The 6,516-nt window shown below is 38.2% G+C and overlaps 1 pseudogene; it reads left to right on the plus strand.

The window, feature by feature from the left end:
• Window positions 1–776: 776 nt before the first annotated feature.
• LOC124518918 (uncharacterized) lies at window positions 777–875 on the plus strand (annotated as a pseudogene).
• Window positions 876–6,516: the final 5,641 nt, after the last annotated feature.

Below are 6,516 nucleotides of genomic sequence, written 5' to 3' on the forward strand. Positions count from 1 at the left end.
TCCGACGGGATACTAAACTACCACACATACGGATAAGAAAATACATAGATCCTGTGTGCTCGCGTGGGAAGTTAATCATAGAGCAATACGTGGTGTGGAAACAGGAATTTTTTTGAGCACTGGTCCAAACAAATCTTGCTCATACTTTTTCTGCGATCGCGCGGCTCCACAAATGGATTCCTTCTAGCCCGACTCCCGTTGAGGCGTCCGCAGCTACTTTTCTCATCTCAGTCTCTGGCTGCTTTGAACTCCTAATATATTCTTTAAAGCTCCGTAGCTTCCCCTGGATGTGCTTCCTTCTCCCCTACTTCTGCATTTTGAATTCTGAATAAAAAGAAAAACAAATGAATAAGCACAACCACAAAATAGCTCTGTAGGTAAGTTTGACTAGTCCCTGGTGAATTCACATTCAGGGATATGCCTGGCCTCTGGTATTTATCCCGCTCAACGACTCCTAAGTTGTTTGGTTGGTTTTTTAATTTTTTTTAATGTTTATTCATTTTTGAGAGAGAGCATGCAGGGGTGGGGAGGGGCAGAGAGAGAGGGAGACACAGAACCTGAAGTAGGCTCCAGGCTCTGAGCTGTCAGCACAGAGCCCGATGCGGGGCTCGAACTCATGTTTTTGAAGTTCGGACTCCTATTTTCCAATTTTGATAAAAGGTTCAAGAAGATCAAAAAAAAAAAAAAAAAGCCAAAGCAACATAAACATAAATAAAACCACACTAAAGCATATCAGAATCCAAGTGCTGAAAACCAATCATAAAAATAAAGTGTTAGTGCTTGCTTCGGCAGCACATATACTAAAATCGGAATGATACAGAAAGGACTAGCATAGACCCTGCACAAGATGGTGTGCAAATTCATGCCACATTTTTAAGTGTTGAATCACTAAATTCTACACCTGAAACGAATATTACACTGAATGTTAACTAACTGGAATTTAAATAAAAACTTGGGTGGCACCTGGGTGGCTCAGTCAGTTGAGTGTCCGACTTCAGCTCACATCATGATCTCACAGTTGGTGAGGTCCAGCCCCGCGTCCGGCTCTGTGCTGACAGTTCGGAGCCTGGAGCCGGCTTCGGATTCTGCATCTCCCTCTCTCTCTGCTCCTCCCCTGCTTGCACTCTGTCCCTCACTGTCTCTCACAAATAAATAAACATTAAAAAAATAAAAAAAATATTTAACAACTTGGGGGGAACCTACTATAAATAAACAGATAAATAATAAACAAACAAATGTTAAAAGCAACCATATGGAAAAAACCGCATTGCCCACATTTGAGATAAAATAACTATTACTGCTGACTTATCATCAAGAAATAAGTCAGAAGACAATAGAATGAGATCTTTCCATTGTAAGAAAAAAACTCAATCCAGAAATCTAGCAAGAATTTCCTTCATATCCTTCAAAATTGAAGTCACCAGACCAAAACGTAACAGATGCATTTCTTTCTACTTCTCCTGCTAAATTATGATTTAAAAAATAACCCTCAATATTATAAATAAAACAAATGTAAGAATATAAAAGGTAGAGAGAAGAAAACAGACCAGCTGGAGATCTGAGGACCTAAGGAATTGACATGTGGTGAGTTCTTGTGTTTTCTTTTTGCCTTTCACATCCCAGACTGGGTGTTGAGGAAATAGGCACCATGGCAATGATAAACAAGGAAAGACAAATGGAGTCCCAAGAAAAGCCTATTTTCTCAAAGGATCAGGAAAGGGAGAAATGATCAAGAAAGAGACAAAACCTTTTAGACAAAACCTCCTTACTCTAAGGGCTCCTGGGTGGCTCAGTAAGTGAGGCGTCCAATTCTTGATTTCAGTTCAGGTCATGATCTCACAGTTTCATGAGTTCGAGTCCCATGGTGGGGTCTGCACTGACAGATGGCATGGAGCCTGCTTGGGATTCTCTCTCTCTCTCTCTCTCTCTCTGCCTCTCCCCCACTCTCACTCTGTCTCTCTCAAAATAAATAAATAAACTTAAAAAAAGCAAAACCCTCCTTACTCTATTCTCCTACCCACACTGGGGTAGACTGAAAGCAGACTGAATGGGGAGTTGGTCATTTCATTCCTGCCCAATCATGATAGAATGATACAGTAATGAGACACCCTCATACCTGGTATCAGCAGAGCTCATATGGGGACCCTGGACTCTCATTAGTAGTAACAAAGTGCTCCTCTCTCACCATCCCTGCCTGGTGTAGTGTCAGAGAAGACCAAATGAGAAGCTAGACCTTTTACCACCATCCAGAACAATCACTGAACAACCAAATTTACCTAATTGATATTTAAGAGACATTATATCCAGTGACTGTAGAAAACACATTCTTTTCTTTTTAATTTTTTTTAACGTTTATTTATTTTTAAGACAGAGAGAGACAGAGCATGAGCAGGGGAGGGGCAGAGAGAGAGGGAGACACAGAATCTGAAACGGGCTCCAGGCTCCGAGCTGTCAGCACAGAGCCTGACGTGGGGCTCGAACTCACGGACCGCGAGATCATGACCTGAGCCGAAGTCGGACGCTTAACCGACTGAGCCACCCAGGCGCCCCGAAAGCACAGTCTTTTTAAAGTACACACAGAACATACACCAAGATGGAGCACATCTTGGGTCATAAAACCAGTCTGTCCCAAGCCTAAAGGGATTGAAATTAGGCAGAGTATATTTTTCAACCACAAGAAAATTAAATAAGAAATTGTTAAAAATAAATAAATAAACTCAGAACATCCTCAGATGTTTGGAAATTATACACACACTTTTTTAAATGAAAAACAACACACTTTTTAAATGTTTATTTATTTTTGAACTAGAGAGAGTGTGAGTGGGGAAGGGACAGAGAGAGAGAGACAGAAGATCTGAAGCAGGCTCTGCACTGACAGCAGAGAGACCCATGTGGGCCTCAAACTCAAGAACTGAAAGATCGTGACCTGAGCCGAAGTCAGACGCTTAACTGACTGAGCCACCCAGGCACCCCAAACAACATACTTCTAAATAACTACTGTCAAAGAAAAAATTATTAGGGAACTAGAAAATATTTTGAACTTCATAAAATATCACATATCTAAATTTGCTAGAGGGAAATTTATAGCTCTAAGTGCTGGTATTAGAAAAGAAGGAAGGTTTAAAATTGAAGGTCTAAATCCATCTTTAGAGGCAAGAGGAGCAAATTCAAAAAAAAAGGAAATTTTAAAAAGAAAAAATCGATGAGATAAAAAACACAAAACCAACAGAGAGAAAATAACAAAGCCATAGTTTGTTCTCTGAAATTATTAACGACATTATTGATAACCTCCTAGCTAGAATGGACAAGAAAAAAAGAGAAAGAAAACAAAATTACAAATATCAGGATGAAAGACAGGACATTACTACAGATATCACAGACATTATAATCACTCTGTAATGACAAATTTAATAACTTATACAAGATAGATTTCTCAGAAAATACAACACAACAAAACTGATTTAAGAAAAAACAGAAAATCTGATTAGCCCTATACTTCTTTAAACAACTAAATTGACAATTAAAAAAAATCTTCCATCAAGAAGATTTTAGGGCCCGATGGCCTCACTAATGAATTCTACTGATCATTTAAGGGAGAGAATAATACCAAGCAATTTTTCAAATCATTACCAAATCAATCTGTATATCAAGCTATTTTTAGTCAAATCCCAGCAGGCTATCTCACAGAAATTGACAAGTTACTTGTAAAATTTACATGTACATAAAAAGGCCAAAGAAAGAACAAAGTTGAAGTACTCACATGACCTATTTTCAAGGCATATAAATATATGGTAATGAAGTAAATGTCTTATTGGCATAAAACTGAACAAATGAAATAACAGAAGAAAACTTGAAATAGACACGCATGTACAGTCGATTGATTTTAGGTCAACCTACCAAAACAATTCAATGGGGAAAGGATTTTTTTAACAAATAATTGAGAAACAACAGATCATCTCTCTGGGAGAAAAAAACAAAAACAAAAACCTCAACTCGTGCCTCACTCCCTGTAAGAGTTAATTTAAAATGGATCATAGGCTTAAAGGTAAAAGGTAAAACTATAAAGCTTTAAAAAATTACAAATTAGAGGGTCGCCTGGGTGGCTCAGTCGGTTGAACGTCTGACTCTTGATTTCCGCTCAGGTCGTGATCCCAGGGTCGTGGGATCGAGCCCCATGTCAGGCTCCACATTCAGCTCAGAGTGGGTTCTCTCAGCTTAGGATTCTCTCTCTTCTCTCTCTGCCCCTCCCCCACTTGCCCACATGCTCTCTCTCTCAAAAAAATATACATATTAGAATATCTTCACAACATGAAGGTAAGCAAAGATTTCTTAGAACTCAGAAAGAAGAAACTCGTAACAATGGAGTTTATCGAATAAAATATTTTTACTCATGAAAAAACAATACTGAGGTAGGCAAGCCGCAGAAAAGCAGATTATGTTCCCATTTATCTGACACAGGACTTATATCCAAAGTATATTTACAATTCCTGTAACTCAATAATAAAAAGTCAAATACCCAATTTTCAAAAAATTGTCAGAAGTCTTAAAAGGGCACTTCACAGAGATATACAAAAGGCTCCTATGCACTGGAGAAAGATATACAAAAGGCTCCTATGCACTGGTGAAACATCATCTTTCACCAGGAAAATACAAATTAAAACCGTGATGAAATACCACTGCACACCCATTAGATTTGCTAACCAACCACTGCATGTAGCCCAAAACGCGGGAAAGCTAGGATGTTTATAGTTTGCTGGTGGGACAAGTCCTTTGACCACTCTGGAAACTGTTCTCGTAGTTCCTCCTAAAATTAAGTTTGCCCTATGATGGGGCAATTCCACTTTTTAGTATCTACCCAAGATAAATGAAAACATATGTTCACAAAAAGGCTTGTACAAGAACGTTCTTGGAAACTTTATTCAGAATTGCCCTAAACTGGAAACAGTGCAAAATTCTGCTAACAAAGGAATGAAAACATAATTTGTAATACATCTCTCTACAATCTAACGCTACTTAGCTCTAAACAAAAACACAGTACAGATACACAACTGGGAGGAGCCTTACCGAAGTCAGTTCTTGTTATTTGCTGTAGTTATGTTCTATGAAATTGCCGTGCACACTGAATTAGCAAAATCAGAAACCAACTCTAGGGAAAATTTAAGGTTAGATCCCCGAGACTTTCGTCTCTCTCTCAACACATAACCTTGTTTTCTTTGTATTTCTGTTTAAAGACAGCTTATTTAATATATACTGCTGATTCATTAACATTGAGTTCATGGTCAACAGCATTCCAACTCATGAAAGAAGATTTCCTAATACATATATTTTCTCCATAAGGTACATGCCCACCTTCTTGCCCTTAGGGACACTAGACAGTATAGCAGCGTGGCTCTTGGGGCTATTGCAAACAGCAAAATCACACATAAAAAAACGAGAATAGTCTATATATGATTCTAGATATATAATGTTCTGGGACAGGCAAAGCTAACTCTGATGAGATACACAGACAGTGGTTGCTCCTGTCAGGATGGGGACCAGAGATGGCCTAGGAAGTGTCAGGAAGGATCTTTTGGGGATGATGGGAATATACTATATCTTGATGGGGTGTGAAATACAGGGGAACGCATAGTTTGTCAGAAATCACTAAGACCTGTATGTGTCATTACATGTAATTAAACCCCAGTAAAATAATAAACCTACAAAAAAAGAAATGCAACACTCTCTACAAAAAAGCCAACAACAAAATAATTATATATCAAAGTTAAAAAAATTACAAATTAAGAAAATTATTGGCAAGCACGTAAGAGAGATAAAGAAGTCATATCCTTTCCACGTAAATAGATATTATAAACCCATAAAAGCAAACTCTTTCAAAGAAGAAATGAGTAAAAAATATGAAAAATCAATGTGCACACAGGGAAATACAATATCCCTATGGTACATGACTATGTCAAAGTCACACAAGTATTTAGTGGAAGAACAAGTAATAAAATTGAGATCTCCTGACTCCTTATCTATTATACCCACAGAATGGTGATTGGGGTCGGCCAATGTTGAGAGGGGCAGGAGAGGACGAATATGATAATAGTAACCATTCTGTCCAAATGAATCACATGGTTATGTGATTGATCTCAGTAGAATTTTCTTCTCTTCTTGCAGCACAAACAAGAAATTCTGAACTTGATCCAAACAATCAACATGAAAGAATATGGAGAAAATTCAAGGAGAAAACGATAAGAATCCACAGAGGACAAGAAGTTACAAATACATCACAATGCAATTATAATGAAAGTGTCCTGGTACAAAAATTACCAGTAAGTTGTTGGAATAGAATATATACCTCCTTTGTATTCAAAATTAAAAAAAAAAATTTTTGTATTTAAGAGAGAGAGAGAGCATGATCAGGGGAGAGGCACAGAGGGGGAGAGAAAGAGAGAATCCTCAGTAGGCTCCCTGCTCAGCACAGAGCCCAACACGGGGTTCAGTCCCATGACCCCCCTACCTGAGCTGAAATCA

The sequence above is a fragment of the Lynx rufus genome, unplaced genomic scaffold, assembly GCF_022079265.1.
Source record: "Lynx rufus isolate CCGP_SWC_20201006 ecotype Redwood Valley unplaced genomic scaffold, mLynRuf1.p SCAF_25, whole genome shotgun sequence".
NCBI lineage: Eukaryota > Metazoa > Chordata > Mammalia > Carnivora > Felidae > Lynx > Lynx rufus.